Source organism: Panthera onca, chromosome A3, assembly GCF_046562875.1.
Source record: "Panthera onca isolate mPanOnc1 chromosome A3, mPanOnc1 haplotype 2, whole genome shotgun sequence".
Lineage (NCBI taxonomy): Eukaryota > Metazoa > Chordata > Mammalia > Carnivora > Felidae > Panthera > Panthera onca.
The window spans coordinates 73,089,254-73,115,517 of record NC_138341.1 but is presented as its reverse complement, the minus strand read 5'-3'; the positions used below and the strand labels follow the sequence as shown (position 1 = coordinate 73,115,517).

Below are 26,264 nucleotides of genomic sequence, written 5' to 3'. Positions count from 1 at the left end.
CTGATAAAATTTCCCCTGTGACAACACAAATTAACTTTTGTTAACTTAAATTTTGTATACTTGAAAATTGTGTATATGTTCTACTTATGTATGTGCTTGTGTGCATACAGGGTTCTACATCTTTTAAAATCAAGCTTGTCAACTGTATTGGCTAATTTTCTGTATCTTTATTAAGTGTGTGAAATGTGACTATGTAGTCAGACTTGTCCATTTGTCTGTACTTTTGGCTTTATAATTTCCTCAGATTTTAAGACTATTATACCTTCTTCTATACACTTGATTGACAGTGTGCTTAAAAGTAATGAATTCTGAAGGCAGAGCTAAGTTTTTCCTCACGAATGTGAAGACACTGCTAAAGTGTCTTTCAGGTTTGTTTTTGAGAAGTTCATGGATATTCTGACTCCAGATCACTGGTATGTGACTCCTCTTTCTCCCAGAAGCTTTGAGGCTTTTCTCTTTATCCCCTGATGTCCTGAAATTTCATCATGTACTACCACAATGAGGGCCTTTTGTCATTCACTCTCATGAATGTGCTTTGGGCCCTTCTAATTTAAAAATTCATGTCCTTTTATTTTGAAGAAAATTTCTTGAAATATGTGTTTGAATTACTTCCTCTCTATTTTCTTTTTCTGGAACCCCTCCGATTTCAGAGTTGGGTCTCCCAGACTAACATTCTACTTTTCTTTTCTACTATTTCTCTTTTTCTTACCCATATTCTGTATTTTTGGTCTTCTGATCCTAGTTTTCTGGGAGACTTAACAATTCCATTTGCATATTTTAAATTCTTGTTGAATTTGTTCTTTCATTTTCCATTTTCATTCTCTTGTTTCTACAAAGACAACTATTCTAAAACATCTAATGTTAATCTTTATTATAACAGTATATAAACTGTTAGTTTATATACATGGTGTGATGAGGGATCATGATCACCTTTCCCTTTCACAAGATACCACACTGGTATCACCATCTTGATTGGACCTACTGTGCAGTTTACACGGCAGAAGATGTGAAATAAATCTGACAAAAATTCAGGAACCTTTAACTTCTTTGAAATTTCTAAGGGTCCAGTGGTATGAGGCATGTTGAGATATCCTTCCTAAGGTGAATGATAAGTTGTTGCATTATTCATCATTTGGGTCTGTGACTCTGGCCTATTTACTCAGTGATCCGAAAAGGTGCTAATTTTGAGTGGGGCTCAGAACAGAAGAGGGCTCTGCAATAGGTCCAAGCTGCTGTGTAAGCTGCTCTGACACGGGCTTTGTGATCCAAAAGATCTAATGGTGCACAAAGTGTCGAGGGCAGATGAGGATGCCGTTTGGAAACTTTGGCGAGCTCCTTTAGGACAAGTGCAGCACAGGCCTTTAGGCATCTGGAGCAAAGCCCTGTCATCCTCTGCAGATAACTACTCTCCTTTTAAGAAACAGCTTTTGGCCTGCTACTAGGCCCTCGCTGAGACTTAACACTTAACCATGGGTGAAATCAAGTTCCCATGTGATCTGAGCTCCTGGTCATGACCTGGGTGTTACCTGACCCACCACGCCATAAAGATGGGCATACACTGCAGCATTCCATCATCAAATGGAGGTGGTATTATGACACGGGACCCGAACACATCCTGAAGGCGCAAGTAAGTTCCATGAAGAGGTAGCCCAAATGCCCACAGTCGCTACCCCTGCCACACTATCGGCTCTCTCCCAGCCGGCACCTACAGCTTCACGGGAGTTCCCTCCAATCAGACGACGGAGAAAGAACTCAAGCTTAGCTCACAGATGGTTCTGCATGACGTGCAGGCACCACTTGAAAGCAGACAGCTGCGGCACTACAGCTCCTTTCTGAGCGTCCCTGAAAGATGGAGGTAAGGGGAATCCTCCTTGTGGGCAGACCTTTGAGCGGTTCACCAGGTTATTCCTTTTGCTTGGAAGGAAAAATGGCCAGACGTGTGATTAAATATCAATTCACAGGCTGTGGTCGATGGTTTGGCTAGACGGGATGACTTGGAAGGAACACAACTGGAAAACTGGTGACAGGGAAGTCTGGGAAAGAAGTATGTGGACAGACCTTTCTGAATGGGTGAAAACATCATGTGTCCCATGTCAAGGCCCCTGGAGGAGTGACCTCAACCAAGGAGGACCTGAATAATCAAGTGGATAGGATGACCTGTTCTGTGGATACCAGTCAGCCTCTCTTCTCAGCCATCTCTGTTCCCAATGGAACAGCCATCTCTGTTCCCTCCAATGGGCTCATGAACAAAGTGGCTGGGGTGGAGGAGGAAGGTTATGCGTGGGTTCAGCAACATGGACTTCAACTCACCAAGGCAAGCTTGGCTACAGCCATTGCTAAGTGGCCCATTGCCAGCAGCAGAGACCAACACAGAATCTCCTAAAGGGCACCATTCCCTGGTGTGATCAGCCTGATAGCAGGTTGATTACATTGGACCTACTTGCATCATGAAAGGGCAGCATTTGTTCTTACTGTAATAGAAACTTATCCTGGATATGGATTTGCCTTCCCTGAATGCAAACCTTCTGCCAAAACTACTGTAGACTGACCAAATGCCTTACTCATGTTCATGGTATTGCATATGATGCTGCTTTTGATCAAGGAAAGTAACTTCATGCAAGTTACAGCAATGGACCCATGCTCACGGAATCTAATGTTCTTATCACGTGCCCTAGCATTCTGAAGCAACTGGCTTGATAGAATAATGAAATGATTTTTTGTCATTTTGGCAACACCTTGCAGGAATGGGGAAAGACTCTCCAGGAGGCTGTGTATCAGTATTCAATATATGGTGATGTTTCCCCCATAGTCAGGATTCATAGATCCAGGAATTAAGGGGTAGAAATAGAAGTGGCACCACTATTTATTCCTAGTGATCCACCTGCAAAATTTTTGTTTCTTCTCTCCATGACCTTATGCTCTCCTAGTGGTGTATAGGTCTTAATTCCAAAGAAAGGAATGCTTCCATCAGGAGACATAACAATGATCTCACTGAACTGGAAGTTAAAACTGCCACCTGGACATTCTAGATACCTCATGCCCCTGAATAAACAGTCAAAGCAGGAAGTCACTGTGCTGTTTGAATGGTTGGGACTAAGGGGAAATGGGATTGCTACTCTGCAATGGAGGTAAGAGAGTATATCTGGCGTATAGGAGATCCCCAAGGACATCTCTCCATGTTATCATGCTGTTATTAAAATCAATGGAAAACTATAACCCAATTCAGGCAAGACTACTAATGGCTCAGACCTTTCAGGAAGGAAGATTTGGGTCACTGTACCAAGTAAAGAACTGTGACCAGCTGAGTTAACTGCTGAATGAAAAAGTAATATAAAATAGGTAGTAGGCAAAAGTAGTTATGAATACCACCTATGACCATGTGACGTTACAGAAAAGAGGACTGTAACTGTCATGTATTTATTTTATTATGAATATGTTTGTGTGCCTGTGTGTTTGTATATACAAATATTTTTGTTTTTCTTCCCTTTCTTATCTCATCATTTAAGGTATACTGAATTTATATCATAATATACAAAACACACATAAAAACAACATAATATTTAAGTTATGGGATATCAAAGAGAAGAGTTAAACATCAGGATTTTGCATCCTCCTCTGGGAAAAGGCTCAGGGTGTTTTTGGCTATACACAGGATATTTGTATGTTAGGTAGAAGTATGACCTTGTTATTGTCTTTATTTGTATTCTAAATAGGGTTTAAGGAAGAGGTCTATGGGTGTCAGTTTGACATGGAGTGGACTTGTGATATTTGATTTTATGTGTCAACTTGGAGGGTGTTTTGGACAAGATTAACATTAAACTGTTAAACTCCTGAGTAAGCAGAATGCCCTCCATAATGCGGGTGGGCCTCATTCAATCAGGTGAAGGTTTAATTAGAAGAAAGCAAGCTTCCCCAAGCAAGAAGAAATTCACTAGCACAGTCTTTGGACTTCATCTGCACCATCAGCTTTCCTGGGTCTCTACACCCTATCAGCCCACACTGCAGATTTTTACTTCCCAGCCTTTATGATCATGTGAGCCAGTTCCTTTTTCTCAGTATCTCTCAACCTAATTATATACAGATATAAATAGATAGATTATCTCCATCCTATTGGTTTTGTTTCTCTGGAGAACTCTCCTACACATTGATTTTTCATTTATATGAATGTTATTATTGGGGTGCCCGGGTGGCTCAGTCTGTTAAACGTCCAACTCTCACTTTTAGCTCAGGTCATGATCTCATGGTCATAGGATCCAGCCCCACATTGGGCTCTGTGGTGGTAGAAGAGAGTCTGCTTGGGATTCTCTCTCTCCCTCTGCCCCTCCACTGCTTGCACATGTGCTTGCTCTCTCAAAATAAATAAACTTAAAATAAAACAAAAATGTTATTTTTACTACTCCATCATTCTATTTCTTGTATTTCCTGCTATATACTATGTGCAGGTGTACATCTAATTAGTTGCTCCTAATTTCTGAGTAGTAGTCCACATGTATATGGATTGAATTATATCCCTTAAGGATATGCTGAAGTCCTAACCACTGTTACCTGTAAGTGTGACCTTATTTGGAAATAATCTTTGTAGATGTAATCGAGTTAAGAGGAGATCATTAGGGTGGGCTTTAATCCAATATGACTGATGCCCTTATAAGAAGAAAACGCTACGAGAAGAGACACAGGGAGAACGCCATGTGACAACTGCGCCAAAGATTGAAGTGATATAGCTGCAATCCAAGGATTAATAGCCACCACCATGATCTAGGAATAGGCAAGGAATGATTCTATCCAAAGTCGCAGAGGGAACATGGCCCTGCTCACACAATGGTTTTGGATTTCTAGCCTCCACAACTGTAAGAGAATAAATGTCTGTTGTTTAAGCCACACAGTTTGTGATACTTGGTTATGGCAACTCTAGGAAACTAATACAATGTGCATTCACAAATTTTACCCATCTACACTCAAACCATTATATGAGACATCCTGGTTGACTCTAACTTCTGATGCTACAAATACTACTGCAGTGAACACCCATGTACATAACCCCTATGAAACTCTTGAGATACATATCCAGAAAGGAAATTACTGGGCCACAGGGTGTTCATATTCTTAAGTACTGCTAGGTTGAGCTCTGGAAAGGCTGCAGAGTCCATACTTCTGTTAACATTTGTCATTATACAGTGTAGTTTTAGAAAGTCCACAAATCCTTTGATACTTCTCCCTTCATGAGTGAGGCCTTAATTCTCCTCCCCTTAAGTACTGGCTAGACTTAGTGACTCGCCTCTAATGAATAGAAATTTCACTCAAAGAAGAGGTCATAAAAGGCACCAATGGCTTCCTGTTTGGTTACTCTTGGATCACTTGCTCTGGGGGAAGGCAGATGCCATGTGTCTTCACTCAGGCTGCTATAATAAAATACTATAAACTGAGTGACTTATCAACAACCGAAATTTATTTTGCCCAGTTCTACAGGCCAGAAGTCCAAGATCATAATGTCAGCATGGTTAGGTTCCAGTGAAGGCCCTTTTCCAAGCTACAGACAGTTGACTTCTTCTAGTATTCTAACATGGTGGGGGAAAGTGAGCTAACTCTCTGGCCTCTTCTTATAAGGGCACTAATACCATTCATGAGAGCTCCATTCTTGTGACCTAGTCAGCTTCCAAAGGCCCTACCTCCACATACAATCACACTGGGGGTTGTATTTCAACATAGAAACTTTAAACAAACTTTGGGGGAGAAAGGAAACATGACATTCAATCTGTAACACCATGTTATTAGAAGCAGCCTTCAGAATCCACACAGGCAGCCCTGTGGTGAGGCTCATGCAGTGGAGAACTAAGATCTTCTGCCAACAACCAGCAAAGAACTGAGTCCTCCTGCCAACAGCTTTGAGTGAGCTATCCTGGAAGCAGATATTCCAGTCCCACTCAAACCTTCAAATGACTACAGCCCTGGCTCACAGTGTGACTACACCCTCATGAGAGACCTTGAGCTAAAACCATCCAGCTAAGCTGATACCAGATTCTCTGTCCTTCACAGCTGTGAGATAATACATGTTTTGTTTTAAGATGCTAAATTTGGGGAGTAATCTGTTATGACGAAATAGATAACTAATACATTCTGTTTTATCCAAACTAATGGGTAAATGTGATATCTTATTGTTTTAATTTAAAATTTTCTGTTAACTAACGATTTTGAGTGTATCTACACAGACTTAGTAGCTTTGGGGTTTCTCCTTCTATAAATGCCTCTTTAGAACCTCTACATATTTTCTATGTATTTTTATTTTGGTATGGCTGTCTTTTCCCTTTGCATTTTTAGGAGTTTCTTCCATTTTCTTGATGTTAAATCCCTTGTTAGTTTTTATATTTTACAAATATCTTCTCCCATTCTACCATGATGTCCCTTCAATCCACAGAATGCCTTAACTCTGATGTAAACAAATTCATTTCATTTTTTGACTCATGCCATGTGCTTTTGAAGTTTTGTATACAAAGTCCTTCACTACCCTTACATTACAAACATAAACTGTCAACATTTCTATTATAATTTTTAATTACACTTTTCATACTTCATATCTACTCTGATTTTGTGAGAATACGCATGTGCACACATGAGGAAGAGCAGAGGGAGAGAATCTTAAGCAGGCTTCACGCCCAGTGCAGAGCCCGATGTGGGGCTCCATGGATCATGACCTAAGCCAAAATCAACCAACTAATCTACCCAAGCGCCCCTCCGCTCTGATTTTTTAATTTGGAGCTCCTTTTGCTCTATGATGGTCCTTATTTTTAACATCTGATTCTGGTTTCACACATATAATAACCTCTTAGTGTTCTGAGGTTATTACTTTCTTACAAGTTTTCTTCTCCCCAGTACCATTTATACTTCTTCTCAATCACTTGTTTCTACCTTTCTGCTTTGGCTTCCATCTTTCATTTCATAGGTTTTTCTCAAGTGTCTGATAATCATCAGCTGTCCATTTATATACTAGAGTAAGGTATTAAATGTGGTTTCTAAATTCTGTATGGGGCTATGACTGGCAGGCTTTAGAGTAGAGAAGGTATTCTCAAAGTGTGGTATGGGAACCCTTGGGAGTCATCAAAGGATGACTTTCAACGGGTACTAAGGTCCAAACTATTTTCATTATTAATAATAAGACATCATATGCCTTTTCACTCTCATTTTCTCACAAGTATACAGTGTTTTTCAGAAGCTACATATAGGACATGGGGTATCACAACTGACCAAATGCTGAGGTAGATATTAAAATCCAGCTGATTTTTTTCTTAAGGTAGACACCAGATTTGCAAAAATGTAAAACAATGCTACTCCATTATTTTTGTTTTTAAAAAGCTATTACTCATGAGAGTATATTAATATATTATTGTAAGAGAATATGCTTTATGATATAGTAAATAGCTATAACCCACATTTTAAAAAGCTCTTCAGAGTAATAAAGTTGGGACATAGGAAGTTTCAGTGTCAGTACTGGTTAAGTCTATGGTTTTAGACAAGTTAGTTTTCCCAAATTGCACTCTTTAATACCATCCCTGGAAGGTACAGAACATCTCAAGGCTCAAAATCTGAAATTTCATGGATATGATCCATATTACTATCACTTATATGATCAATTTCACTATCATACTTAGCATCTACAGCAGTGATATCCAATAGAATTTTCTGCAATGATAAAAATGTTCTATAGTTGCATTTCAATATGGTAGCCATAGTGAAATGAAGCTAATAGATAGCTATATTCCCTCTATATAACTACTTCATGGTTAATGTGACCAAGGAAGTGAATTTTAAATTCTATGCATTTTAATTAATTTAAATATAAGTAGTTGTATGTGGCAAGTGGCTACCATACTAGACAGCCCAGGTCTAGAATACTAGTTCTCTCCTTGTATTTATCTTATCTGTATGTCTCTCATCCTCTTTTACACCTTTTTTGAAGGATGCAATACAGCTAGTAAAAAAAAAAAAAAAATTAAATTAAAAATTTTTTAAAAACAAAACAAAACTGAAAAAAAGGGGTGCCTGGGTGGCTCAGCAGGTTAAGCGTCCAACTCTTGATTTCAGCTCAGGTCATGATCTCATGGTTTGTGAGTCTGAGCTCCACATGGGGCTCTGTGCTGACAGGGTGGAGCCAGCTTGGGATTCTCTCTCTCCTCTCTCTGCCCCTCTCCAGTGTGCTCTCAAAATAAATAAAAACATAAAATTAATTTAAAAAACCTAAAAAATGACTATTTCACTATACCTTCTTTCCAGTGGATTCCATCATTCTTGCTTTATCAAATCTTTTTTTTTTTTTTTAACACAGCAGGAAATAAATGGTGGCAATGATAAAATTCCTAGAAATTGCAAAATATTTCAAAATACAGATCGCTAAGATTCCATAATGTACCTTAGGTTTACAAAAAGCATCTGATGGATTCATATAACTGCAACATAGATTGATTTTTTTAAGTAAAAATTTTTCTGCTTTTTGGAAGATCTGTAAGAAGAATAAAAGTAATAAAATACCAAAGCTTTTTAAGTGTTAGAAGTGCTCAGAAAATAAAAAACTAAAATTAGTGCAACTGCTCTTGACAGTACACTAAGGGTTAAGCTTTCTTCATTCTCTTATTTTAGTTTTCCTGGTTCATAAGCCATAGATTTTATTTCTATTCTTTTCAGGGTTACCCTTAAGGTAAAAGAGAAATGAAAGCAGCAGCAGCAAACATGTATTGAGTGTTTACATGTACTGAGTAGTGTTCTAATGGCTTTACATGTATTGTACTTAATCATCCCCATAACACTTTGAGGGTTATTGCCTTCCTATTTGTAGATAAGAAATTTTAGGCACAGGAAGGTATAGTAACCCTAATGTCACACAGCTAGTAAGGCATAAGCTAGGATTTCGTCCAGAGAGCCTGGCTGCAGAGCCACAGAAATAGCTATTTTTACAAGATGACCTAGAGTTCTCAGTGAAAAAAGAATTATAGCACTCTTTTTCTCAAAGATTTTATTTTTAAAGTAATCTCTACATCTAACATGGGGTTCAAACTCACAACCCTGAGATCAAGCGTCGCATGCTCTACCAACTGAGCCAGCCAGGCACCCTGTAGCACTCTTGACATGCTATAATCCCCTTTCTTCCAATTTTCTTGTTATTGCCCAGTATTTTGGCTCTACCTTTAAAAATATTATACATATTTACAATCAAGTCTACTCAATTTATTAACATATTTTACTAATTCTTCACTCATGATGTATTCTTTTTTCTTTTTTAGTTTTTATTTGAGACATAGAGAGAGGGAAAACGAACAAGTGGGGGAGGGGCAGAGAGAGAGGGGGACAGAAGATCTTAAGTGGGCTCTGTGCTGACAGCAGAGAGCCCAATGCGGAGCTCAAACTACGAACTGTGAGAACATGACCTGAGCTGAAATCAAGAGTTGGGACACTTAATTGAGCCACCCAGGCACCCTTTTTTTACTTTGGGGTGCACGGGTGGCTCAGTGGGTTAAGCAACCGACTCTTGATTTCGGCTCAGGTCGTGATCTCATGGTAGTGGGATCAAGCCCCCCGTAAGGCTCTGCACTGACAGCTCAGAGCCAGTTTGGGATTCTCTGTCTCCCTCTGCCCTTCCTGTGCACTCTCTTGTACACATGCTCTCAAAATAAATACACATTAAAAAAATACACATAAAAAAATAAATACCCAGGCGCCCCTTGCATCAAGTTTGTATAGGTGATGAACTCTTAATTTTGTGTATAGCCTGACTTTGGGCCTCATTTTTGCTGATAATTGATAGTTTAAATGGGTATAGAATTCAAACAAAAGTTATATTACCTCTATATTTTAAGGAAAGAGTATTCCACTATCTTCTGGAAATTATTGTCCTGGTAAATACACTGTCATTATAGCTCATATTTTGGGGTAGTCACTCTTTTTTTCACCATCTTAAAGAACTCTTGGGGTGCCTAGGTGGCTCAGTCAGTTGAGCAGCCAACTCTTGACTTTGGCTCAGGTCATGATCCCAGCACTGTGGGATCGAGCTGTGCATTGATCTGAAACTGGCTTTAAGATTCTCTCTCTCCCTCTGCCCCTCTCCCCAGCTCACGTGCATGTGCTCTCTCTCTAAAAAGGGGAGAAAGAAAGAAAGAAAGAAAGAAAGAAAGAAGAAAGAACTTATTATGTTCTATAATTTCAATACCAAGCATTTATTTTTTTTTTAATTTTTTTTTTTAACGTTTATTTATTTTTGAGACAGAGAGAGACAGAGCATGAACAGGGGAGGGTCAGAGAGAGAGGGAGACACAGAATCCGAATCAGGCTCCAGGCTCTGAGCTGTCAGCACAGAGCCCGACGCGGGGCTCGAACTCACGGACCGCAAGATCATAACCTGAGCCGAAGTCGGCTGCTTAACCGACTGAGCCACCCAGGCGCCCCACTACCAAGGATTTAAAAGCAGACTTTTTTTGCTATTTATCCTGCTACACAACTGTTCAGTAATGTACAATTTTAATATGGAAACTTAGGTTTTACTTCAATTCAAAGTCCTCATATATAAAAGGGGTATATTACCTACATGATGGGGGCTGTTACAAAAATAAAACATGCACTTACTGTCTACCAAGAATAGAGTGATCAATAAATGATGTCTATTAATATCACAACTACTGGGCAGAAATTACCAAAATTCCTTGTGTTTTGTCATGGATATAAAAATAGCTAATTACTACTTAAGTGCTTTCAAAAGTATTTTCTTATTATGCTTAATATATACATTGATATTATATATGCAATATATAATACATCATTTCCACTGTGTATTGGAAGTCCCTACACTGATATCAGGTATCTATTAATAGGGAATTCCCATAGCTTCTGGTAAGTTTTCAGAAACTTCATTGCCAAATAGTATTATAAATAAAAACATTCAGGACATCGAACAAAATGAGCTTACTATATAAAATATTATCAAATATTTACTGATAATCCTCCAAACATTAAACATAAATGACCTTTATGCTTACATAAATGTAAATGACAGCAAGCACTTGAGGCTGAGATATGGGTAGCTACCAAAAAAGCATGGAGACAGAAAAGCAAGTGATTAAACACTGAAGTCAAGCAACCACTGAGTTCAAAAATTTCTGACAGTGTAAAAAAAAAATGACAGTAGCAACATACAGGGTTCATTCAAAAACAATTTATAGGTAAGTCTGTCAATGACAAAACAGAATCATAATAAAGAAAAAAGGGCAAAGTATAGAGCATTTTGAATCTGGGTTAAGGAATTTAGATTATTCTACACGTGGTAAGACCTGAAGTGGAGAGTGCCTAACTCAACTTTAACTTCTTTTTTGGAAAAGAAACACCAAGACAAAGTGAACTGTAAGATGAACAGAATATGATGACAGAGTTAAAAATCTGTCCTGGTAATTCTTCCATGTTCTCTGGCCCATTTCCTCTTACTAAGAATATCCTTTTTTTCCCTTTTTTCTATCTGTGACATACTCATTCTTCAAGATCTAGTTTAAGCATTCACTTTCTCTGGCAAGTCTTTTCAAACCATTTCAGCCTCAGACTAGTTTCCCCTCCACTCTTAAGTATTTCATGTATACATTCAATCAATAACATTTAATCTCATATATTAATGGTGGGATTATTGTTTTAAAAAACAAATTGGACATTTCTCAAACTTTAAAATGCAAATATGTCTGACTCAATAACTTTTATGAAACTGAAACTGTGACATAAACATGTGAAGATACTTGTAAAAAGATGTTTACTATAATTGCAAAAAATAAGAACCTGAATATTAATAGAGGTACATTTAACATAAATCATAATCCATTCATATAATGAACTATTCTGCAACTGTTAAAAAAAAAAGAGCTATTTATACTTATATTGATACAGAAAAATGCCCAGGATATATTTAAGTAAAAAACAACACTTAATTTACAAATTAATATAGTATGGTTTCTTTTTAAATAAAAAGAGTATGTGTTTACATACGCATATATTTAAAAAATTCTATAGTAAACACACACAGTTAAGAGTTACCTCTAGGGAGTGGTAGGTCAGGGGAAGAGAGGACTTTTCCTTTAAACGTGATATCCTTCTATATTCATTAATTCACCTAACAATCTAGAGTGCCAGGCTTATGACTTATCTATTTCTTTGGCACTTACATATTAAACGTTTTTTGAAAGAATATTTTATGTTCTTGTTTACTGCACTGAAACACCTTGAAGGTAAGCTTTTACTTTCCCACAGTAACAACCATAACACCATACAACTAAATGTTTACAGATTCACACAAATATGTTAAAGTACTTAAAAATGGAATGAATAGATTTATATCAAATTTATGACAGTTGTTGCTTCTTGAGAGGGTAAAAGTGAGGAAGGGAATGGGATGAAAGGTTCTTTTTAAAAAAGATTTAGCTAATTTTATGTATAATTTTTTTCATAAAAACTCACATATGATATTAATCATTTGTATGTTAGGTGCAAATTTTCTTTCAGTCTATCATTTGCTTTACCTTTGTTTATTAGCAACCTTCATTGCTCAGAACTTTCCACTTATTTTACGTAGTCAATTTCTTGATGTTTCTTTAATGATTTTCTTTTTTTTTTTTTTTTTTGGTGTTGCTGAGGAAAAAGTACTTTCTTCTAAGTTTTCTATGATTTTCTAATACTGAGCTCTTACTTGGAGGACATTATGCTAAGTGAAATAAGCCCCTTGCAGCAGGACAAATACTACATGATTCCACTTACATGAGGTATCTAAAATAGTCAAACTTATGAAGGTAGAATATATAATGGTGGTTCCCAGGGTCTGGGGGGAGAGGGGAAATAAGGAGTTGCTATTCAGCGGGTATAAAATTTCAGTAATGCAAGATGAGTAAGTTCTTCGGATCTGATGTACACCTTGCCTACAATTAATAATACTGTATTATACACCTAGAACTTTGTTAAAAGGATAGATCTCATGTTAAATGTTTTTACTATAATAAAACATTTTTCAACTGAAAAAAATGTCAAGCTCTTTAATCATTCGAAATGTAGTTTTTGGTACTGTACAAAGTAGGAAATTAACTGAATGCTTTTTCCAAATGAATAATCAATAGTCTCAGTATCATTTATTGAACAGTAAATAATATAATTGCTGGAATAACATAACTGCCTTTTTTCAACCAGTCACAACTGGTTGAAACAAAACAAAAAATTAAGTCAATTAATAAAAAAAACAAGCTATTAAAATTTACTTGCATATTTTAAGTTATTGAACACAAGTATTCTAACAAAATTAATTTTTATTTCAGCTAAAAAATTACAGAAAACTTTATCTGATCAATAGGTTCAACTAATCACTAAACTGAAAAAATGAACAGAATGTTAATAAAATTCTGAAGCAAGAACAGATAACACCATCATCACTGACTGGGAGTCAGGAGATCTGGGTTCATTCCAACCACCACCTTGAACAAGTAAAAAAAACCTCAAGAATTGGGACTACGGTTCTACATCCAACATTCTATAATTTCTAACTAATTTACCATCTCTACGATAATTAAAATATCTAATCAAAATAGCTGACACCAAAAGAGCAAAGTATATAATCTTCTTTATCGACCTGTTGAAGATGTTTACCAGATGTTCTTTATATCACTCTAAACATCAAATAATTTAAATTCATTTTCCCTAGCTATCTTCTGAGCATATACTTCCAATCACATGAAAGGTTTAGTCACCTGTCAGCTTATCCCTCTTTAGAATAACACTTGATTTTTTTTAATAGACATATTTTCTCAACCATTGCAACATTTTACAAGTCTTATTACTCTGATACATTATCATGTGTTTACACACACACAAACACTTTAGGTTGGTTCACCTGTAGTCCATATTGTTTTCTGCCATACTTAGTTCTGGCTCAACATTTCTAAGTGATTATTCATTTTTTTGTTGTTCCTATAAAGATGAAGGTTCATTTTTCTGTTTAACAGACCATTCAAAGTAATTTAACTTCTATTCTTGATTTTTGAGGTACTTAACCTCAGCGCATTTATTATTTATTTTTATTTTTTTATTAAAAAAAATTTTTAGAGGTTAGAGTGGGAGAGAGCCAAAGCAGAAGAGACTCTTAAAAACTGAGAACAAACTGAGGGCTGATGGGGGGTGGGAGGGAAGGGAGGGTGGGTGATGGGTATTGAGGAGGGCACCTGTTGGGATGAGCACTGGGTGTTGTATGGAAACCAATTTGACAATAAATTTCATATATTAAAAAAAAAAGAAGAGAAAAAAAATTTTAAGTTTATTTATTTTGAGAGACACAGAGAGCAGAGGAGGGGCAGAGAGAGATGGAGAGAGAGAATCCCAGGCAGGCTCTGTGCAGTCAGCATAGAGCCTGATGCAGGGCTCAAACTCACAAACCATGAGATCATGACCTGAGCTGAAACCAAGAGTTGGGCGCTTAACTAACTGAGCCACCCAGGCATCCCCCCGCCCCTGCTTTTTTAAATCTATGAACTTAATATGTATAGTAACCTAAATTAGTAATATGAACAAACCTCAGTCTAGAGAAGGAAAAAGAAGGGAAACAGAAACAACCATTTACTAAATTCTTGTAAATGTCTATTTGTAAATGGTTAGCGCTATTTTTGTAGTTGTTGCTTCCATTTAATTCAACTTAAAAAAATTTCCCCCAACCTCACAACACCAATATGACTATTTCATAAAAGAATAAAAGCTGTATTTAAATACACCTATGTCACTCTTGTTCCTTCTTCAGCTACCCAAAGTCACTGTTTCAGGAAAAAACTTTAAATTCATCTGTAATCAGCTCTTCATAAAACTATGATAATTACTATCTAGAATCTATACTTAATGACTGATTTTCCCTAAACCACACAGTAGCCCCTACATTAAAAACAAAACAAACAGTTCACCTCTTTCAATAAAGGTTTTTAGTGTATTTTCCAATAAGAAAATATTCTCTCTTGGTTAAGGTTTATAAGGAGTCTATAAGATGATCAGAAGATTGGCCAAGTGTGAGATAAGTTAATTCCAAATCCAATAAATTTAGGCTTCAAAGGTCCGTATCTTCTGAAAGTCACTGTGGGTTCTTATTTATTCTCAAACACATTAGGTTCCACAATCCAAAACTTCTAAGAATACAGTATCTTAGAATGGGAAGATTTTTTACTGATAATGATGCAACAATCTCTTAGCAATCTGTTTCAACCTAATAGTCATTATTTTTTTCAGAGCTATCTCCAGTTTTATGGGAAGAAAATCCTCCATATAAAATTATCAAATAGACATGAGTCCATACCACCAGAGTACAAAAGAAATAGCCACTTGTTCTGACCAATAAGAAGTTTCACTTTTCTTTCAAATATCCAGTTTGTACGCTAAATTTCCATCATTCAACCAGGCATGTATGTAATGAAAAAACTGTATGTATTTGCATGTAAATAATCTACAGTCACAAACTTGTCCTAGAAAGACAGTATCACTGGCTCAAAAAAAACCCCAAATAACAAATTTGTTTTTCATTCGAATTCTGACTTTCTTATCATCAGTCATCTTCATTTCCTGCAAATGATATAAGCAATTATTATCCTAAAGTTGCTGTGAATACAAAAACTAAAAATGTCTATAAATTAAAACACAGAGAACTGAGAAATGTAAAGTTTCAAGCTTGTATTCAAATGTAAAATGACCTATCTGAGGATCATGTCATCAAACCAACTACTAATAGTCACAATCATCAATCACAACCATTAAAATCTTTTAAAAGGGGCACCTGGGTGGCTTGGTCGGTTAAGCGTCCGACTTCGGCTCAGGTCATGATCTCATGGTCCGTGAGTTCGAGCCCCACGTCGGGCTCTGTACTGACAGCTCAGAGCCTGGAGCCTGCTTCCGATTCTGTGTCTCCCTCTCTCTCTGACCCTCCCCCATTCATGCTCTGTCTCTCTCTGTCTCAAAAATAAATAAACGTTAAAAAAAAAAAAAATTTAAAACCTTTTAAAAAAATACAAACCTCCTTCCTTCCAGATTCCATATATGGTATTTGAAAAACAAAGAAATGTAAAAGAAGTAACAAAAATCACCTCCCTCCACCATCCCAAGATACTACTGCTAACATTTCACCAAAAATTTTTAGACACTTCACAAAATCAGGAGTGCATATTCCCAGTTTCAGAGAGTATTGTGTGTGTTATCAATGCATATGTATGTTGGTATGTGACATTTCTGTAGCCCTCTAAAACCAGACTTAACTTTACAAACCTTGGACAAGTTCACTACACCCAGATGTCTCAGCTCTGTTTTTCAGCTTTAAAGATTTCAGCTAAGAGGTTCTCAAATCAAATGACTCAGAAATAGAGGGAAGTTTCCCTGTGAGATGTTGCAGTAGAGACTAAGAGAGCATCAGAAAAAATCCATAAAGGCACCTTCAGAGTATGCCTTTACAACTAACTTATATGTGGGATTACAGCTGCTATGAAGGACCTTAAAGTGTTGTTTTACCTCTGCAATTGAAGATCTTAGATTCTGGCAACATATAATTTTATTTAAACCTGTCCGTCTACTTTCAGTTTCTGGATATATAAGCAAAATAACGAATACAATGAAGAAGGACTACACCATGAAAACAAGATAAATGACCCCAACTCTGCAGGTAATTTCTTTCACTAGGCACATTTTCTTTCTTAATAACTTACACACAAGCATGCTATAATTTAGCTTAAACTTTGGGCTGCAACAACTTTCTAAGTGTGGCACAGAGGTAATTCAATAAATGATTAAAGGGCAGAATATATATCAGACTTCGGGGAGTCAAAACAAACCTTCATCTTCATACCATTTCATAAAAAACTCTCCAACAGACTCTGGACTTGGAAACAGTGGACAGATAAGGCTATGAATGAAACTCCGATGTGGTATATGTATGTATGCATGTATATGTGTGTGTATCCTTAAAAATATGTATCAGAAGACAATGAAAACAATATCAACATCCTTATTTGCAACTCATTCTGGTCTCAAATGTTATTTAAATTTAGTCTCTAACTCAATTATAAGTTCCATAAAGGCAAGAACCATGTCTGTATAGTAATACCTAACAAATTCAGACCTCACTGATTTCTACTGGCAATTTAAATGATACAGAAAGAGTTTTAAAGCAACTCAGAAGTCACCTTATTCAAAATCCCCTGATGGAGAAATTTAATTCTAGGAAGGGAAGGAAAAAAAAAGCCACTTTGATGAAAAAGCTCAGGCTCCTTATCCCCAAATTTAACATTTACTTGATGTGGATAGGTGTTTAAAAAAAAAAAGACAGGAAGGTAGCAGTCTCCTCCACACTGCTTATCATGGACAAGAAAGAACAACTGTTAGCACTAACACTGAACTAGTAAGTGCTGAAAGAACAGACATGAAATAATAAGATCTTACTTTTTTGATATCTAAGGCTACCATATTATCTGTTTTAAGCAAGTGGTTCTTTAACAACAGAACCCCATTTCAGTCACTGATGGCCTGCCATTCTCAGGGGATACTTATATCATGGGGAGCATAAGCTTATAAGACACTAACTAGCACACTTCAGCACAAGCTTTCAGCTGAGGAAAAACTTATCAATGATACTGGCAGAGGTACTTTTACACCTTCTTCTTATACATCAGGAACTGATGATCTGGTCAAGGACTAGAAAAACAACTTGAGAACAAAATGCATCCCAATTTTTCTATGAAGCTTCTGTAATTTTAAAATAAGCAGAATTTAATAAAGGATAATCAAGATATGCAGAAAAAAATAAACAATTAACCAAATAAAAGCAAAATATTTTCACAGGCGTTAAAAAGATAAGCTTAAAAGTAGTAAAAAAAAAAAAAAAAAAAAAAAAAAGGATTCCACACTGAAATGGAGAAACTACGGCAGTTGCAAAAACAAATAATTTTTGTAATGAAGGCTTAGAATCACATTAAATTCCACAGTAATTTTGAAAATTCCTAAATATAAAAAAAGATTTCCCTCCTCCTCAAAATAACCCAACCTACAACCTATGGGGAAAATTAAAGTATATTAAGGTGAAGGGTAAACTTCCTAACACCACTGTTAAAGGATGCTAGAGCAGATATTCCAAAGACTTAAGAAAAATACTAATATTTGAAATAAAATCAATTGTTTTGGCAGCGTTAATTATGAGAGGACACATTCACGTCTGTCTTTTTTTTAACGTTTATTTTTGAGAGAGAGAGAGAAAGAAGAAAGAGTCAGAGGATCTGAAGTGGGCTCTGTGCTAACAGCAGAAAGCCCAATGTGGGGCTTGAACTCAGGAACAGTGAGATCATGACCTGAGCTGAAGTTGGATGCTTAACGGACTGAGCCACCAAGGTGCCCCATATTCACATCTGTCTTAAAGTTGTTTTATCTCCCAAGTAAATGGAAGCTTTGTCTTTGAGAAAAGAAAACTGATGGTATAATGTTGAGGTAAAAGACTTACCAGGAATGGGTACCTGTATTCACCAAAAGATATACATAAAATACTCACAGCACTATTCCTTACAGCCAAATATTAAAGTTCTATGTCTCTTAATCATAGAATGAATAAACTGTCATATACTCATACAATGTAGTATTACAGATCAACAAGACTAAACAAACTATTGCTATAAGCAACAACATGGTTGAAATAAACAAATACTGAGGGAAAGAAGCCAGACACATAGGAATACAGACTGAGTGATTACAGTTATATAAAGTTATATAAAGACAGACAACAGACAAAACTAATCTAAGCAATCCAAGCAGTAAGAAAGATAGGGTTGGGGATAGTGACTGGGAAGGCAAGGGGCTGGGACAACACACAGAATGTTGATTTCTGGGATACTGGTAGTGGTTTTTTTGTTTGTTTTTTATTTTATATTTGAGAGAGAGAAAGAGACAGAGAGACAGAGCACGAGCAGGGGAGAGGCAGAGAAATGGAGGCAGAATCTGAAGCAGGCTCCAGGCTCTGAGCTGTCAGCACAGAGCCCGACACGGGGCTCAAACCCACCAACTGTGAGATCATGACCTGAGCCGAAGTCGGACGCTCAACAGACCAAGTCAGCCAGGCGCCCCTTTGGGATACTGGTAGCGTTTAATTCTTGATCTAGGTATTACTGGCTACACAGACGTGTTCACTTTGTGTAAAGTCATCAAGCTATACACCAATGATTTGTGCACTTGCGTATTTTTATTAAAATGTCAGTTTAGGGGGGTGCCTGGGTGGCTCAGTGGGTTAAGCATCCGACTTCAGCCTAGGTCATGATCTTGCTGTTCCTGAGTTCAAGCCCCATGTTGGGCTCCGTGCTGACAGCTCAGAGCCTGAAGCCTGTTTCAGACTGTGTCTCCTTCTATCTCTCTGCCCCTCCCCCACTCATGCTCTCTCTCAAAAATCAACATTAAAAAAAACTTAGTTAAAAAAAAACTAATAGATTTTTCACAATTTAAATAATTATATATGGTTATATATAGCGTGTGTGTGTGTGTGTGTGTGTGTGTGTGTGTATAATTACATACAGACTTTCTAATTTAAAATGACCACTGCTAATTTAAAATGACCCACACATACTGTCACTCCTACCTGCTCTAATTCTTTTTCTTCTCTCCATCCCAATCTTCAACCCAAAATTAGTCTTTTGAAAAAATAAAATGTGAAACTTTTAAGAAAATTTTAGGGTCAGAAGTAGATTAGTAAAAACAATAAATGTGTAAGGGAAGTGATTCTTACAAGACTATTCCACCCTCACCTTCCCCTGACATACTTATTTTGTCTCTGAGGAAGCACTCCTACCCAAAGCCTTTGTCCAAATCACTTATTTCTATCTCTTTTACTGGGCCTAAAATACCAAAATTTGACTAAGGGATCAGTTTCTTAAAAATGCAAATGCATTTCAAAGGATTATGAAGATATCAGTCATTTACACACAATGGTGAATTAGTTCTGTGGCTACTTTTAACACAGAAAAATGAGTGATTCCACCATTTCTTTTACCATACAATCACTTTGCCAACAATTCAATTTCGAAATACAGCATCTTCACCCACCTCCATTTCTTTTAAACAAGTCTTCTTTGATCCTTTATCTCTGCCATGATACAAACCCAGAATGATTTCTATTTTCCATTTGTTAAATTCTATTTCACTTCTAATTTCCCTTAAAGCCTGTTTTTTTTTAATATGTATGATTATATGGGAAGAAACAATTACTAGTGACATATATATACCAACCCTGTCCAACTCAAAATATAACAGGTGAATAAAAAAGAGCTGTATGTTCTTTCTCTTCCCCACCTGCTTCCTCTTAAGTGTCAGATTCTCATAAAGCCACATGGTCTTATACATACTATGTTATAGACTATGGATGCAAGATACAAAATCAATATTTCAGTGTAAAAAAGAATTCTCATTAAACTCAAGTAAAGGCAGCAAACCAGCAGAGGCTAAACTGATTCAAGTCAGTTATCAATACATGGTACTAAAGAAATCAATGTCAAAGACTGAACCCCTATAGGAGCCAGTTAATTCCATTCTGAGGAAAAATTTTTAGTAGTCAAAGATTTTGACACAACCCAACCTGAACATCTAGAAAATGAGTGCATGCTGCACACTAGAAGAAATCAGTAAAGATTTTCACTGTTACCAGAAAAATAATTTTAAAGCACAGGTTATTATTCCATTTCTATCACTCAATTTCAAAGCTTTGAGAAAACAGAAAAGTAGGCTCTCTTTGTACCTCTTCCTTAATGAGATGTGGAAATATTCCATTCTGTTTTTTAAGGTTTATTCACCAGTTGAGGGAACAGCATTTAATAATTTTTTCTCCTCTTTTGAACACACACAATTTTTCATTTGTTAGAAGGACTAAACACTGACAATTGGATCTTTAGAAATTGGGGACAATAAGCAACTTACATTTGCTTTAATATACTATCTTAATTTGGATGTTTTAAAACAAAAAATACACAATGTATTCATTTTCAAAGTACATATTTTTGATATTTCCTTAAACTAAAATAAATTATACAAGGGAAGTTAATTGGTTTCATTTCTCTATTTTCTAAGGATTAAGTTTAAGCACATTTCTGTGTTAACCAAACATATAAAAACCCCAGGCTATACATGCAAAGACATCAAGCTATGGTGACAAAAGGATATTTAGTCCACAAACCTGTCAAAATTACCACTGAAGTGTAATTTAACTCACATTTTTCCTTCCTGAAATAGGCTAGTCTATAACCATGAGCTAAAATGACTTAACACCTTTTATTCATAACTTATGAGTAATTCAAGAGAAATCTACCCCTCTTTACACAATGAGTACTTAGTGATCTCAACAAGCTGGAAAAACATGCTGGCCAATCAGTGCAATCTCTTCCAGAGACAAATCTACATTAGAGGTAAAGTTATAATCAGAAGGTTATTTAAAAAATGTTAAAGCAGGTGTCTAACAATGTATGGCATCAGACTACTCTACCAGTCTTCAATAAAATAAATGGGATATGAAAGGAGACAGATGTGCTTCAAGGGCTAGGTTATTCCCTCCTCTGAATGTGATGGACACATTCTGCTAAATGTATTTTGTTATCTCTCCTCTTGTTTATGGGAAGATTCAGTGATATAAATCAATTTTGAAAATCTCTGCTATTTACTAGGACTACTCACTGCTGACTAATGTCCATCTTACAGAATTGCTAAAAGGGTTAAATGAGAGTGTATTAGACTCTAGTACATAAGCAAAAACAGTGATCTATGTTTATTATTGTATTTCAAGTACTCATTTCTTCTGTTTCCTTATTCTTTCTTCAAAGAATATTTCAATTTGTTGGCTATAAAATGATTTATAATTATAAACCAGACTAAGGTTTTGGGTTTTTTTTTTTTTTTATGTTTATTTTATTTTATTTTTTGAGAGAGAGACAGAGTGTGAGCAGGGGAGGGGCAGAGAGAGAGGGAGACAAAGAACCTGAAGCAGGCTCCAGGTTCTGAGCTGTCAGCACAGAGCCCAACACGAGGCTTGAACTCCTAAACTGTGAGATCATGATCTGAGCTTAAGTTGGAGGCTTAACCAACTGAGCCATCCAGGTGCCCCTCTGTAAGGTTTTATCAAGTCACCTAGATTGCATTTTGGGGTATGCCAGAAACTAATGACTCATGCACATTTTATCTCTTGGGTTTAGTTTTATATATAACTGATTCTATTGCTTACTATTATTAATATTTTATTTTTAAAATTTTAAAATTTTATTTAGTTTTGAGAGAGAGAGAGACAGAGCGTGAGCAGGGGAGGGGCAGAGAGAGAGACACACAGAATCAGAAACAGATCCAGGCTCTGAGCTGTCAGCTCAGAGCCCAATGTGGGGCTTGAACTCACAAACCATGAGATCATGACCTGAGCCAAAGTCGGACGCTTAACCGAATGAGCCACCCATGCACCCCTATTTTATTTTTAGTGTTTATTTTTGAGAGAGAGAGAGAGAGAGAGCGCGCACACGCGCGCACACACACACACACACACACACACACACACACAGGGGAGGAGCAGAGATGGGGGTGGTACAGAAGATCTGAAGCAGGCTCTGTGCTAACAGCAGAGAGCCTGGTGCGGGCTCAAACTCTGGAGCCATGAGATCCTGACACTTAACCAACTGAGCCACCTAGGTGCACCTATTACTGTTTTAAAAAGCTGCCATTTATTAAGCATCTGTCAAGTCCTAGATACTTAAATCTCTCATTAATTATTCCATAAGACAAGTATTACCATATTCATTTTAAAGATAATCATGTAAGGCTCCAAGAGTTTATATTGCTTTCGCCATGTCAAACAGCTTGTTGATGGTGTAACCAGGATTAGAACTAGCTAGCTGTAACTCTGAGCTCTTTCTTTTTTAAAAAAATTTTTTAAAAATGTTTATTTATTTTTGAAAGAGAGAGACAGAGTGTGCGTGGGGGAGGAGCAGAGCAAGAGGGAGACACAGAATTCAAAGCAGGGTCCAGGCTCTGAGCTGTCAGCACAGAGCCCGACACGGGGCTCGAACCCAAGAACTGTGAGATCATGACCTGAGCCGAAGTAGGACACTTAACCGACTGAGCCACCCAGGCACCCCTGAGCTCTCCCTATCATACTGCCCAACTGTCTCAACTGGCATATTTTGCTTATCATTTTATTTTCAGAGGGTTAACAACTGCAATTTGGGGGTACTTTGCTAGTAACCTCACATACAATTGGAATTCTCTGGAAGTTGAGAATGTAATTAATTCAAAGGGCTGATTAAATTAATAAAATGGAAGGTCTAAAACAAAATAACTCTTCAGAGATTAGTGGGACAAGAAAGACACAAGAGTTAACTTATTAGTTAGTAATAAATATGGGGACTATAAGGAACCTCAAGTTGAAATAACTCTTTATTAGCTTCAAAATTAAAACACATAGGGAAAAAAACCAAACAAACTTGGAAATACTCACTAGCCTTGAATTCTCCCAAATCTAAGTCCAGGGGTCCTAACAGGTCAGGATCTACGGGTAGTTCTTGCCTTACCTGGTAGGTTTCCAAGCTGGTTGGCCTGTCCTTGGGTTTGCCAGAATTTCCAGTAAAGAAAGAGAAAAGCAGTATAGGGACAACCCATAGGCCTAATCAGCAGAACTTTCACATCAGCATTGTCACACTATCTCATGTTTTCTCTGAAAATGTATGTTTATCTATTTTGAGACAGCAAGAGAGCAAGAGTGGAGGATGAGGAGAAAGAGAAGGAGAGGGAGAATCCTAATCAGGCTCCATGCTGTCAGCACAGAGCCTGATGCAGGGCTCAATCTCATGAACTGTGAGATCATGACCTGAACAGAAATCGAGAGTCATACCTTAACTGACTGAGCCACCCAGGCACCCCACTATCTCATTTCTATCCCTCAAATAACTTGTTAAGCTTTGAGAAAACAGGCTCTTTTCCACCCCACCCTACTCCCACAAAAAACTGGGTGGCATTTCTCCTTTCATGGATGTAAATATTTTGAAGGTTTGGCCACCAGATGGGAGAGTAGTGGCCCACAGAACTTAATTCCTAAGACTGGAAAAATCATGTCCTTTGCCCAGAACTCTTCTGTCAAAAAAGGTTGCAGAAGTTCCTTATTCTTGCATTCTGTAAGTTCCTTATTCTGAAGAACCTGAAGGTAAAACATCATGAGCTAGAACAAGCCCACAGAAGGTACGATTAGCATGCATGACTAGAACACTAAGGAGTTTCCTGGCTGCTGCATATTATAATACGTAGCTCCATTAGGAATATTTCACATATACTGTATGTACTGCATTATTTCAACATGTTTAGTTAAAACAAAACTCTAATTCCAGGGTCATCGGTGAGATTTTTATCCCACAAATATGGAACTAAAAAGACTATGTTTTTACTCTCTACAATTACTTCAGACTAGAAATTAATAGCAATACCATTAATATATTGTATTAAATCTCTTGAATGATTATATAATTAAAATTTCAGCACTTCAAAAGAATCTTATGAATTCTCCAACCAGAAAAAAATTACACCTATTTTCAAAAACTTTGATATCAAGACTTTCAGTTGTCAAGTTTCATTTTTTATGTTTTTATTAAAACACAATAAATGAGAAACTAATAATAGTGATTGATTCCAAGAGAATTTGGTAGCTGAAAGCAGGTGTAGACAAGAAACTTCTGAATTTTAAATCATTTGTATTTATTACCTATTTTAAGTAACCAATTTTAACTACAAACTAAAAATGCTCGGAATACATAGCACTTCTGCAGACTTGTAACCTTACCTCATACTTTTAGAAAAAGACTATCAAAAAGATATTAACATAAATCACAACAAGCTGCAAAAGCTAAATCCTTTCAGGATTTCAAAAGAAAATAAATATAAAAAAATCTATCCCACACTACTTCCAGATTCACTGAATCTGGAATATATCATCAAAGTGTCCCTATGTGGAACACCAATTATATTCTACTAATTTAAAGTAGTATGTGAAATCCTAAACTCTGGAACTTAAACTAAAAGACAAAAACCAGCTAATGATTAGTATTCCATGTTAAGACAGTGGGCCATTACAGATAACATGAGTGAAGACAGCATTCCATGAAACACTCAGGCCAAATATTTCCCAATGTGGGTATAAGTAATTGTCCCCAATGGAAGGTTTTGAAAAGTCCTCATAAGAATTCACTGTATTAGACTGTTTTTTTCCTCTTCAAACACTGGCCATGACATATAAGAGAAAGTGTGTGTGTGTGTGTGTGTGTGTGTGTGTGTGTGTGTGTGTAAGGATGTATCAAGGAAGTTTTTAGACCAATTATCTTGTGGGTAAAGGAGCAACAAAAATCCAACCCTGACAAAATTTTTGCTTGAAAAAAAATAAAAACTACATTGTAACTATACTATTACCACTAAAAAGCCAAAGTCCATCCTTTTATGTGAAATAAGTAAGTAATTTTTTATATTGAATGAATAACTTGTCTTAAAAACAGTGAGTCTGACTTTAATTTCTGACCTGGAAAGCTGTCTGATCCACTATTATGTAACTCTATCCAAACTCTAATGCAAGAGTTACATACCCATTAACAGTTAGTAAAAAGTACAACACACACATACATGTTGGCTGTAGTTCCTTAATTACCTTGTCAAAATTATGATACCCACTATATTCTTAAACAACAAAACCTCTCCTATCCAGACCAAAAATAGTGACACTTCCCATGCTCCATAAAACTTTTAAAAGAGAGGTTATTCCTTTGACTAACTTCTCATCGTGTGAACTGTACGTTTTTAAAAAGTAATCAAATTGCCAATTTTTGTAGAAAGACATATTTTACTTAAAACTGGCAAAATCTTTACTATTTTACTCTTTTAAGTTATCTTAATGTTTTATTCATTTTAAAGCCATTTATCTGCCCTCTAAAAGACCCACAGAATTTTCCCTGAAGGCTAATCAGCAAGTTCTTTTCCCCCCTGTGTCAACATGGAATTACCAGAACAGTTTCTACTAGCTGCAGCAAAGCAACAATTCTACAGTGCATTTGATTTACTATTTGGTTAGGTGTATACTGAAATTTTGATTTCTTGAACATCTTTTTGTTAGTCAGCTTATGGACATGAATGAAAAGGAAACTGACACTCTAGTATGCTAATGCCAACAACCAAGTAATTTTACTTCAAAAGGAAATAGACTTTAGTGGCTACTAATT

The 26,264-nt window shown here is 36.6% G+C and overlaps 1 protein-coding gene and 2 long non-coding RNA genes across 3 annotated transcripts in view; 1 reads left to right on the top strand and 2 right to left on the bottom strand.

Annotated features, from left to right (window-relative positions):
* FBXO11 (F-box protein 11) overlaps positions 1–26,264 on the bottom strand; it is an 84,395-nt gene that overhangs the window by 55,215 nt on the left and 2,916 nt on the right. The gene's annotated exons all lie outside the window — the stretch shown is intronic.
* Positions 1,655–16,635, top strand: LOC132661696 (uncharacterized). The gene is made up of 2 exons (XR_009602372.3): positions 1,655–1,855; positions 16,596–16,635. It is a non-coding gene; the product is annotated as an uncharacterized LOC132661696 (long non-coding RNA).
* On the bottom strand, positions 12,567–16,626 carry LOC132661695 (uncharacterized). Its single transcript, XR_009602371.3, has 2 exons — positions 16,021–16,626; positions 12,567–15,786 (listed from the first exon to the last, which is right to left on the bottom strand). It is a non-coding gene; the product is annotated as an uncharacterized LOC132661695 (long non-coding RNA).